A 12,134-nucleotide genomic window follows, 5' to 3' on the forward strand; every position below is an offset into this window, starting at 1 on the left:
TAGCATTTTAGAATTTTTTTTTTCCTGGTAGTTTAAATGGCTTTTAAAATCTGCTTTAAAAATGCAATTTTAGTTCATAAGTAGAATTAAGCGTTATTACTTTAATTAAAGACTTTGCAGTGCTGCTTATCATTTAGGAAAAAAATCTTGGAAATCATTTTTGGTAAGAACATACTCCAGTTCAAGCCTTTCCTTAGCTCTTGGGCAGGCTAATCCCCATTTGATTGCTTTGCAGCAAGTTGACAACGTTGACAGTCACCAGGAGCCTGTACGCCTGTTTTGCGCTCTGCTTGTAAAGGAGCTTTTTTTTTTTTTTTTTTTTTTTTAGTTATTATTTTGTGAAGAAATGAGGAACTTCCCTCGTGTTTTATTACACATTTTATGGTCTCTGTTCTTTGTTTACTAGCCTCTGCTGGCCAGTCCCCCGTATTAGCGGGTAAAATGCCTGCATATTTCTCTTGGTCACTCTCAGTAGAGCTGACGTGCTCCCAGAAAGTTACTCATTTCAAAAGAATACCCCACTTTTGGTTTTGGATTTAATTTTCATTACACTCTGCACTCTCTTCTTTAAAGGGCTGAAAATGTACACGAATGTGATTATGTAGAATATATGACTGTGTATTATCTTTCTCTTCATTTGTGTGGAGGTAAAGGATATATTTGTACCTGTATTTAAAATTACACATTACAAAGGTAAAATGATGGGTAAGTGATTTGACTATTGTAGGATGTCTATATGACATTTTGAGAAGAGTTCAGGCCAGCAGGCTCATCATCACCATCACCGTCACTGTCATCGTCACCATCATCATCATTTTCAGTCAGGGTCTTGCTGTGTAGCCTACTGTAGTCTCAAATTTGAACTCCTTGTCTCTTTCCCTCAGCCTCTGGAGAATAGTCTCTCTGTCAGGGATGAGTCTGGCAGACACCCAGGGAGCACCCATGGGCCACAGACAAGACTAAGTAGTGACCACAGCTGTGTCTGATGCTCACTCACCTAAAACCTTTCTGAGGGCTGATAGGATTCTCCTGGTTTTACAAATTGTGAGCATGACTTTGGTGGTCTTTGAAGGGCACCACAGCTCTGGCCCTTTCCAAGCTTCCTGTTGCCTCCTCTGTTTTTTTTGTTTTTTGTTTTTTTTCTCATCTGCCTTTAGCATTTTCAAACACTGAGAGCAGAGAGTGAACTTATGGAAGAAAGGTATTCATGTAGTTAGTTATTTTGGGACAGGGTCTAACTATGTAGCCCCTCTGGCCTGGAACTCACCACATAGACCAGGTTGTCCTCAAACGCACGGAGATCCTCCTGCCTCTGCCTCCCAGGAGCTGTGATTAAAGGCACACACTGTGCCAAGCAGGTCACTTTCTGAAAATGATGTCCTGTGGCATGTAGACATGAAACCAAGAGTACTTCCAGGCACATCACGTGGCCATGTCATTGTTGAAGTTCTTGCCCCCCATGGTGCTTTATCGAGACCATCATAGTGGTTTTTGAGGTTCTAAGATTTAGCCATCATGAATATATAGTGTATAGTCGTTATACACTATTAACAATGAATAATAATAGAACAATTATTAATTTAGTCATGTAACTATATACATTTCCACTTATACTATATATAACATATTATATGATATTTATAATATAAGACTATTAATAATATAACCTAAAATAATGATAACAGTGGATAAAACAGAGAAGTTAGGGTGTTTCAGCTCTTGAATTTAACAGCTTTTGTAGCTTTAATATTTAATCTTTACAATAGCTCAGATGGCTATATTTAATGTCAGTCGGCCTTGTTTTATAAGATGGTCCTCAGTCTGTGAGGACCACTACGGTCCTATTTTCCATGTCATGTTCCCGTATCTCAGTTAATTGAAAATTCACTGACCAGAGAAATCACTGCCACTAAACAGCCCCTGCTGTACAATACTTAAAGTAGATGATACCATCTCCTGAGGTTTTTGTTTTTATGATAACTTTGCATATATTTAACTATTATTTTAATATGTTTCTTTTGAGTGGATAGAAAAGAATCTTATGATAGTTCAGTAAATTATTAGAACTGGTCACGAATTAAAAGCAGTGGGAATGGAATTGCCTACATTTCCAGCTGGTTTTTGTATGACCTCAAGATAATTAAGCTACTACATTGGTAGAAAGAAACCTGAAGATGATATGAGAAGATAAGGAATCTTGGAAATAGCCCATCCTGTATGAATCCCATCTTTTCCTTGTCATCCTGGTACCTAAAAGTATAGTTGATATAATAAATTGCATAAAGCAGAAATCCCCATGCCCTGTCATTCGCCCAAATCAGTGATGGGGACACTGGGAAGTTTAAAAAAAAAAAAAAGGTAGTTTTAATATGAAAGTGTTGACAGCTTTGATAGACATAGGATTCTGGCAATGGATATAAAGTTCACTCAGGAGGGGCTTCTCCAGTAAGGTGAAGAAGCCCTTAGGGATGTGTAGTTCTCAGGACTGAAGCCAGACTGAAAAGTCAGCACAGGCCTAAAGGAAATCAAAGATGCCAACACATCCCTCTGTAAGTATGCCTGTCACCTCCTGGATGACAGTCCAGGATGCTGGCTGGGTTGGGAAGCTTCTGCATTACATTTTTAAGAAAGGACGATCATGTGTCCCAAACCCTGAAAAGAGCTGGGAAAATGGTTGGCATTCTTTATAAGAACCTGAGCCAGTGGGGACCAGCTGATGGGCGGAGAGCTGGGTCATCCTTCATCTGCTGATTGGCTCTTCTTTGAGCTTGGCATTTCTACATCCTGGTGATGTGAAGAGGAAGCTCTCTTTAGGTTCCAACCTTGAAAAACTTCGAGAGTCTGAAGGAGAAGAAACAGACCAGGGAGTTCCAGGCTGGTGAGGTAGTTCTCTAGTGGAGGTGTGTAATATTTAGAGTGAGACACCCATCTCCAGAGCCCTTCTGTTTCCCATGGTCAGCATGTCCTGTGACTACTGTCCTGCCCTAAAGGAGGGGATTTCTAATCCACTTGCAGAATCCTAGCTACTGTGCAAAGTTTGTACCAAGGCAAAATGGAAATGTGAGGTAGGACTCTTTGTTATGGTTGGCAAATCCGATCATAAAAAAGTTCCTGAAGTTCAGTCTTCTTGCCCAAATGCTCTCAGGCTTACAGAGTAGGTACATCTGCCTATTGATATGAGTTTATGAAAATATCACACTTTTATCTCACAGGCAAACCCTGAACTCTCAGACCATCCTTGTTTAAACTTTCAACAAGGAAGAGAAAGGATGTAAAGAAATCATGTTTGTGTTGTTCTTAGTAACTGAATTTGCTGTTGTTCTAAGAACTTCAACAAATGACCATAGAATGTGAATTTAATGGACTTGTGAATTTGAACAAAGGTATCCTTACTGTAGTGGATTTTTTATTTCCTATTTTTTGCTCAGGGGTAATTTTTTTTGTTTTGTTTTTTTTTTTGTTTTTTTTTGTTTTTGTTTTTGAAGGGGGGGGGTCCTGGACAGAAATCAGTAGCAGCTCATTATGATTTAATGAGGTAAATAATTTCAATGCAAACAAACAAACCAACAAACCAAACCAACCTAACAACAACAAAAACCAGACCCAGGAAGCAGTGGGTTTCCATTATTTCTAACTCTGTGTTCTAGATCGGCTTTTGATGTCAACGGTTCTTAGCTTTCATCAGAAGGACACTATGTAAGGTGGTCTGTTCCCCTTTGTGGATTGTTTGGAGCGTTATGAAGCCCAGTGCTTCAGCGAATGCTGGGCAAGCATGTTAGCACAGACCTTCATCTGCCTGGGTGGCAGGAAAGCAAGAAAAATCCTGGTATTGCAGCTTGGGTTCTGTGTGTGTACGCAGGGAGACAGTGTGTGTACTCTTCATCTCCTCAGTTTGACACATGCAACTCTCTTATCTTATTCAGTCAAAACAAAACCTTTTGAAACAGAGCAGAGTTACGGCATGGAACTGGTGGGAACCAGCTCTTCCCCCTCTCCCTGTTTTGTTTTGGTCCAGTTGAAATAGCTCGCCCTGCCTTTGATTTGTCATTGGCTAAACACATCATCTGCTTGAGGGAAAAGTGCTGTGTATATGCAGATGGAAGGTAGGGTCTTGAGCTTGGGAGACAAATGTTCACCTCTGATTTGCACCTCCAGCCCCAGCCTCCTGTTACTTAATAAACATACCAGCCAGCAAAGAAAATGAAGCTCAGAGTCTTAACAGAATTGTCTAGGTTCAGGTTGAGTTTGAGTTTCTTTCTATTGCGTCCCTTTTGCTTCTGTCATATTATTTATCCATCTGCCATCCATCCATCCTTCTATCCACCCATCCTTTCTTTCATCCATCCGGTCTTCTGTCTGCCTGACTCTTCGCTTACTTGCCCATCTGGAGATTCTCCTGTCCCTACCCAGGGTTGGGACCACAGGTGCACACTGTTGCCCTGGGCCAGAGGTACTTTCCTAACCATTATTGCTATACTGCTTTGAGTGTTTTCTTCTTCATTCCAGGAGACCCTGGACCCTGTAAATCAGCAGTGTCCCACCGTGGTATGGCATTTACCGGCTTGTTCTTAGACTGTTGGAAACTCCTTTGGTGCCTCCTACTATCATTTATAGCTTGATGTTAGGAAGGGAGATACATTGGGTTCCTTTTACCTAGTTTCTTTTGCTTATATTGACTAGCTTTTCCTTTTATTATTTTTTCTTCCAGTGCTAGGAATTGAACCTAGGGACACACAGATGCTAGATGGGTACTAAGCCAGCCAGTAAACACCGGTTCTGCTAATCTGGTTCACAGATTCACTTGAATCATCATCATTCAAGGAGTACTTGCTTATGTTTCTGTGGACGGAGTCCCCAAACACAATAGTGTCATCAGCAGTGTCTGGGAGACTCTGTCCGGTACTTCTACCAGCAGAGAGAAGCGGCTGTTTCCTCCCTAGGGACCTCCACTTGAGTAAAACTGGGTTCCTAACTGCTGCAGGAAATAATTTCACGATGAGCCAGAGTTCACCAAAGCTAGGACGAGGGAAAGTACTTGCTTAAGCGTGCAGGCAGGATGGAGGAGGAAGGGATTGACTTTACTGTATGCATTAGGTACATACAGGTTTCCTAAGAGCGTGACTCTTCGGTGTCTTTATAATGGCTGTATGCATATGGTCCTGTATCTTTTCAAGTGATGTCATAGGATATCATTGACAACAAAGTTTAAAGATAAAAAAAAAAAGCTTAAGCTTCAAATAAAATGTAAAAATTAGGTAGTACTAGATATGCTGGCTTAATCTTTAAATTTTTAATTTTGTTAAATATTATTATTAAAAATTTGCAAGTGAATGAAAAAACATCACATATCAAAATTAACCAGATTCAAAGTCTGTAGGACTCAATAAGCTTCTGCACAGTTAGAATAGATATTTTGGAGCAGAAGCTGTGAGGCTTTCCCTTAAGTTTTCCGCTTTCAGTATTTTCATGTATCTTAGGCGCTTACTCACTGTCCAAACCAAACAACTCATGGCAGATTAGAACCAGGAAAACAATCAGCTTGATAGCCTCTTCCATACCTCATGGACTTCACCTGCATTCAGTCTTTCCTCATCCATAAATATCTATCCTTTCCTGTTTACTTTGCTCTATGTTATACCCCCCACACACATCTGCTTCCTTATACACATGTGGGCTAGATTCCACATATGAAAAAGAACATGTTTTGTTTTTGATTTTTTTTTCTGAGATTGTGTGACCTCACTCATTCTTCAAAAAAAAAAAAAAAAAAAAAAAAAAAAAAAAAAAAAAAAAAAAAAAACAATCAAAAAACAAAACAAAAACCCCAAACAAACTTCATTTAACTTCAAAATTTTCTTTTGTAAATGAAATCGTTAGGTAGTTTTTCTGAGGTGTATTGTTTAGATTTGGGGATGAGGGGACACTGATAATGGTAAAACTAAAGGTTCTGAATACTCTGGCTCTAAGTAAGCATTTTCTTAGCATAGTACTTGTCAGAGCATGTGAGGGGCCCTCAGTTTAATTCCTAGCACTGGAAGAGAAAAATCAAAAGAAAGAAAAAGATCTTGAGCTGCTTTAGGAAAACACACTTTGTGTCTGTGGCATTTTGGCTTTAGGAGTTGTGTTAAGTTTCTTGACTCAGTCAGAAAGGCAAATCCAGTCCCAGGGTGAAGGGAGGGCTTCACTCACTCCCCTGGCTTCCTCACCTTGACAGCATGCTGTGCGCAGTCTCTAAAGGATGAAATGTTCCTCCCCTTTAGGTCGCTTGTATTGTTTTCTCACCTTAACCTCCATTAGCTAAGAGCTACATTGTTTATTACTATGATTCCGGTGCATTGTTCCTTTAAGTGTTGATGCCAATCAGTGTCTTTAGTTTGTGAACTTGGACCTGTAGGCAACAGATGTTGTTGAGCACAAAGGGAGTAAGTTGCTTTGTTGCCTTGCCTTGGAGAGAAGGTCGGGAGTAGATGAGGCCGGCTTTCTTTAGCTTCGGGCATCTGTCTGATTGGCATGGGTGTGGCCAGTAGAGGGATGGGCACCTACAAACAACTCCATGATTTAGTAGGAGGGAAGTAAAAGAGGCTTCAGGAAAAGCCTTTCCCTCAGAAAGGAAGCCATTGAGCGTGTCCCAAAGCCCATAATTTATCTGCTGTCCACAAGACATTGATAGATTGCGAGTTACTTGGAAAATTGCTTCTTGTCCAAGATGGGCTTATGTCCTGATTGGCCTATCACAGGTTGAAAAATCCCATAAATCACGATGCATTTTCTATGCTCAGGCTGCTGCACACCGTGGCTTAGCTACCCAGTGCAGTGAGGTATTGCTTTCCACCCTCATGACCGCATGGCCTGCTGGGAGCCAGGGTCACCGCTACTGCTAGCATTGCAAGAAGGTACTGCATATTGCTAGGGATTTGGGGTGAGATAGAAATTCAGAAAGTTGGGGCTGGAGAGATGGCTCAGTGGTTAAGAGCACCAGTTGCTCTTCCGTAGGACCTTGGTTTGATTCCCAGCACCCACATGACAGCTCATTGCAAATGCACATGCTGTACAGACATACGTGCAGGCAGGACGCCCGTACACAAAAATAAAATCAAAAAGTCAAAAAAGAAACCGTACAGCGTCTAATGTGCGCGTCTCACCTTTGCCCTGTAACAAAACAGGAAAGTTAAAGGCTACCCGTTTTAAGTGCGGGGCTGTCTATATGGAGACTTCAAACCTACCTAAGATACTTTCTTCATCTTCTCATTGGATACAAAAAGACAGGTCTGGGACTCAAAATTGCTTTGAATACCACATAGGGCTGCAGCAAGGACCAAGAATCTGCTTGAATATTGTTGGAGTGACAGTGGGCAGTCTATTCTCAATGTCTGGAGTTGCTGTGTGTCTGTGAGACCACTGGGGCTCATCTCTTTCAAGTCAGTTGCATTGATGGAAAAGGAGCAGGGAAGGCCATCCCACACGGTACACCGTGTTTGATATCATTTCAACAGTCTTTGCAACAGCCAATCTTTGAAAAGGGCAGCCATTGGTCTGATGGAGTCCTGCTTGGTTATTTAGCAGTCTGAGGCATCTGTGTTGTATAGGTCTTGGCTTTTTATTTTTATTTTTTTTCTTTATATCTTATTTAAGCCCCCTGATGATCATGCCATAATCTGCTTATTCAAATAATCTTTCATTATTCTTCTACAGTATTGTTTCATGCCGCCTAGAAGTAAATGTGAATTCCACTTACTTACCTTTGTTGCTTCTTTGCCAACTTCAGGAATTGTATCCATCGTATCCTGGTTTTGTTTTTGTTCTCCTTTTTTTCTCTCATCCTAACATACGGACTTACAACTCCTCCAAAATTCAACCCAAATACTCACCCCATATCCTTGATTATGACAGTTGTGAGGGTGGTTGCTGGCCACCCTGTGATGCAGTCACTTATGTATAGAGCCTGCCTTTTCTAGTCCCTTTTTTCTTCCTGGAGAATAGGTGTGCTTCCTGGGTTGTAAATCTCAACTACCATGGCTTGGCATAGCTCAGGTCACTCTGTGATGATTTGGTGTATGGTGACGTGAGCAGCCATTTGTCTTGTCTGTCTGATGATCGCCGTGTCCAGCCTAGACTTTCCATTCCTCTCTTCAGTTCGAAACCTTCTGAGATATTTTGTTTTTAACTCTTGGGGAGCTGGTAAGGAGTGTATCCCATAGTTTCCCTGTCTCTATGTGCTTGGATGCCTATGGAGAAATAGCAAACTCTGCCGCTTTTGACTCTGAGCCTTTCTAGTCCACAGTCAGGAGTCTTTCTGTGGATATGTCCACACTTTGGGTGAGCATTTGCTTGGAGAAGTGTGGTAATGGAGAAGTAGGTCTCTCTGTCCTTTTCTTGTTACATACTGCACTTCCGTAATCACTGCTGCCACTATTGGACTTCCTGCAGTTCCCTGGGAAAGGCAGGTGGCTACTGCAAAGGGGAAATTTCTCACTCGTTTGCTTTGGAACTTGTCCTCAGCCTGTGTGGTTCTTTACCAGTTTCTTTATAATTTGGACATCCACACCATGCTGCTAGTTCCTGTGTCTAAATGAGACAATACCTTCTGCTGTCCCCCAAACCTCCTGCAAGTGACAGCAGCAGCACCGACTGCTGAGGGTGCAGAAGAGAAGCTCTGTTGGCCAGAGTTCAGGGCCAGGTAGTGACATCCTCCTCTAACAGTGTCCGAGGTCCTGTGCATCAGGACACCCGCGGGCACATTCACATCATGGACTTCCATGCCCTTAACGGCAGAGTGATGTTAGCAGTGGCTCCCAACCTTCCTAATGGTGCAACCCTTTAATACAGTTCTGCATGGTGTGGTGACCCCCTTCCCCACCATAAAATTATTTTGTTGCTCCTTCATAACTGTAATTTTGCCACTTTTATGAATCGTAATGTATGTATCTGATATGCAGGACAATATGTGACCTTCTAAAGGGGTCGTGACCCGCAGTTTGAGAACTGCTGCTCTATACCAAGGAAGAGAGTTTAGGGGTGAGAGATGGCTCAGCAGTTAAGAGCTATGGATGCTCTTCCAGAGGATCCAGGTTGAGCTCCCAGCCCACATGTCTGCATGTTCCGGGGATCTGACACCTTCACACAGACACAATAACAATATAACAATGCATAGAAAAAGAATATTTTTTTTGAAGAAGAGAGTTTAAGGGGTTTTCTACTAGTACTATTTTATCTGAATCACCTAAACACAGATACTACCTTAATATAAGTAGTTAAGTTCCCCCAGCTGGCTCTGGCATGCACAGGCACACATAACACTCACAGGTACATTTTGTGACCAGAAAGTAAGCAATGATAAGTTCTGGTCCTTAATGAGAAGCTTTTGAAATGTGAGTTTATGTCATTTGAAATGCATCTGTATTTCTGCTGCTTAGGGAGGTGGCAGAGATATTCGTAGTAAGTTAGAACCAGCAGGCTGTCCCCTGCGTCCCGAAACTGGCCTGTCTGTAACATGGGGTTCCTAACTCAGGGCGAAGCACCATGTATGGTAATGAGCATCCGTAGGGAAGAGGCTGGTCCATCAGTAAAGGGGGTTGTTCCCTGTGTGGGGGATGGTTTTGAAGACAAGAAGGGCTGCACTGAGCACATCATCAGTGACTTCGGCTCTGTGAGGTACTGCTTTGTGGAATTGCTTCCTGGCAGGCCTGTGAGGAGGAGCGGCTTTACCTGACAAAGCATGCCTGTTGCCACTGCAAATCCAGGGCTGGAGCTGAACCTCTTCTAACCAGGCCTGCTCCCCAGGCCCCAGCTGGCATATGCCTTGGTCTATGTATCTTCCCCCTCTCTCTCTCCCTTCCTCCTTCTCTTCGTGTGTGTTTGGGGTTAAACCCAGAGTCTCACGTGAAACCAGTCACTTCACGAGCTGATGGACACTTCTAGCTTTGAGTGTCTCTTGAACGCTTTGGTGACAACGCCTCTGTGTAGAGTGAGGGCTGCCCGGGAGTGTGCAGGACTGAGGGGTGACCTTGTCCTTCTCAGGAGACAAGTCCCAGAGTCCCAGGCTGTTCCTGAAGTGATGTGTCCCTAAGAGGCCTGATGGGATCCATATGCCCTGAGAACATGGGAGCCCCACAGAGGAACAGTGAACTCTTTTGAAGGTGGCTTGTAACAGCTGTTCCGAAGGCCATTTTATTAGATGACTCGTTCACTGAGAAAGAAGGCGGCACTTTGCCCTATTGCTTTGGACTACCGGACCCAGAAGTTTCTTGCAGGGATTCCAAGGAGATGCCGGAGACAGCCAAGCACTGCTTTTGGTGTGCAGGCACACGTCTGTTTCTGTCAAAATAAACTAGGCCAGTAAGTTATAAATCAGGAAAATACCTTGTGGCTTGTGCCTACTATTTAACAAGCAGAATAAAGAAGCAGGCCACAGACAACATCAAGTATAAGAAAAACAAGAAGAAAAACCCCATCCAGCCTTGAAATGGCCTGCTGAAGACCCTCTTGCTGATGGTCAAGGTTGTGCCATCTCTGGCTGGCTGAACCTTTGCCACAGTGCCCTCTCAGCGATTGGTCTGGTCTTTACTACCCATTGGGTCACCTTCCGTTTTCCTCCTCCTTTCCTCCCCCGTGCAGCAAATTGGCTCCCGGAAGAAGGAAGTCCCTGAAAGCCCTGTCCATATCAGAGCCCTGTTCTGCTTGTTCCTCCTCGGTACCCCCTCCCCACCCTTTGCTGATTTTATCCACTCTGAATGATCCTCTTTGTTGAACTTATTGGAATTCCCTGTGAGTGGGAAGCCATGAAAAAAAATAAAAGTAACTGTGCTGCAGAACTGCCCAGTCTTTAGAGGTGAAGTTTCAGATAGCCCTTGACCCCGAGAAGAGCCTCCCCCCATGCCCCAGGGTGCGGGGGAAGTTCATGGAGTGCCTGCTCTGCCCCAACCCAGACCCGTGCTCATGACTCCTACCCCACTATTGGATAAAAAGCCTGTTTAGGTGTCTAAACTGAATGCAGGTCTTTGCTTAGCCTAGAAGGGAGTATTTCCCTGGCTCCCCCACTCCCCCCACCCTTGTGTGATTCTTTCCAGCTGCTTTTTCTCCACAAGCGTCAGGTTTGTCTCCTCTGTCACCTCAAGGCAAGTGACAGTCGTGACTAATTATTTAAAAGGGCAGTTTTCAAAGTTTATTTTGAAACAAACAAACCTGAAATCCCTGAGAGCTCTGTTAGGTACATCGCACGTGAGCAGGTGACGCATTGGCGTTTGAGGTTTGGAAAGCAGACACAGGAACGTTGGGTTTTTTAACATGGTAGACGGAGCCAGGAGCTCAAGGCAGCCTCACGACCTTATAATACTGGCACTGTGTGTGGGTCTTCTGAACCAATTCCAGGCCTTTAAACTTGATCCAGACAGCCAAGCCAGGTGGTCACAGGGCTCAGGGAAGGGCCATCTTGATACAATGAACTCTTATCCAGCTAATTTTTTTTTTTATCCTTCTGGTAAAAGTCAAGTTCTATCAACTTCAGTTTAGAGGCTGGAGAAGTGGTATAAGTGTGCGTGCATGCATGTGTGTAGGATTTGGTCATTTGGTGGTCATTTGTGGGAAAGGTTTGGCTTGACAGATCTATATAAACAATAAACCTGTTCTAGCATAGCGTTTTATTTTGGTGTACACAGTTGCATACTGTTTTGGTCATTATGAAGTCTTTTATGTGTGTACAGAAAAGTGCAAAATCCTGAGGGTAGGAAGTTGAGAATGTGGATACTGCTACTTCCTCAGGGCTGCAGGGCGGTCTGCCTCAGCGTGCTGTGTGCTACGGATGAAGAGAGGGCCAAGTGTCTACAGCAGTGAGTAGCAACAGGAAGTGGCACACTGAACAACAGTTAAACGACACTGACATTTCTTCTCTTCCTCAGGGCTGCAGATAAGCACAGTGTTAGTCCCCCAGGCGAGAGTCCCAGCAGCCCGTGGCTAGTTCATGGCTCACGGCTAGCAGGGTCTGGTCACAGCTCTTCTCAGACTTACCAGGAGGCATCTGGTTTTGTGACTTCCTTTCCTTACTCATCTCTTTCCCTTTAGCCAGGCATCTTAGTGTCTGTGTATGTCTTATACTCTGTACATATTCCTTGTAAAACATGTTGTTTTACAGGTCTTTT

This window comes from Psammomys obesus, unplaced genomic scaffold (genome assembly GCF_907164565.1).
Source record: "Psammomys obesus unplaced genomic scaffold, mPsaObe1.curated_primary_1811, whole genome shotgun sequence".
In the NCBI taxonomy this organism is placed as follows: Eukaryota; Metazoa; Chordata; class Mammalia; order Rodentia; family Muridae; genus Psammomys; species Psammomys obesus.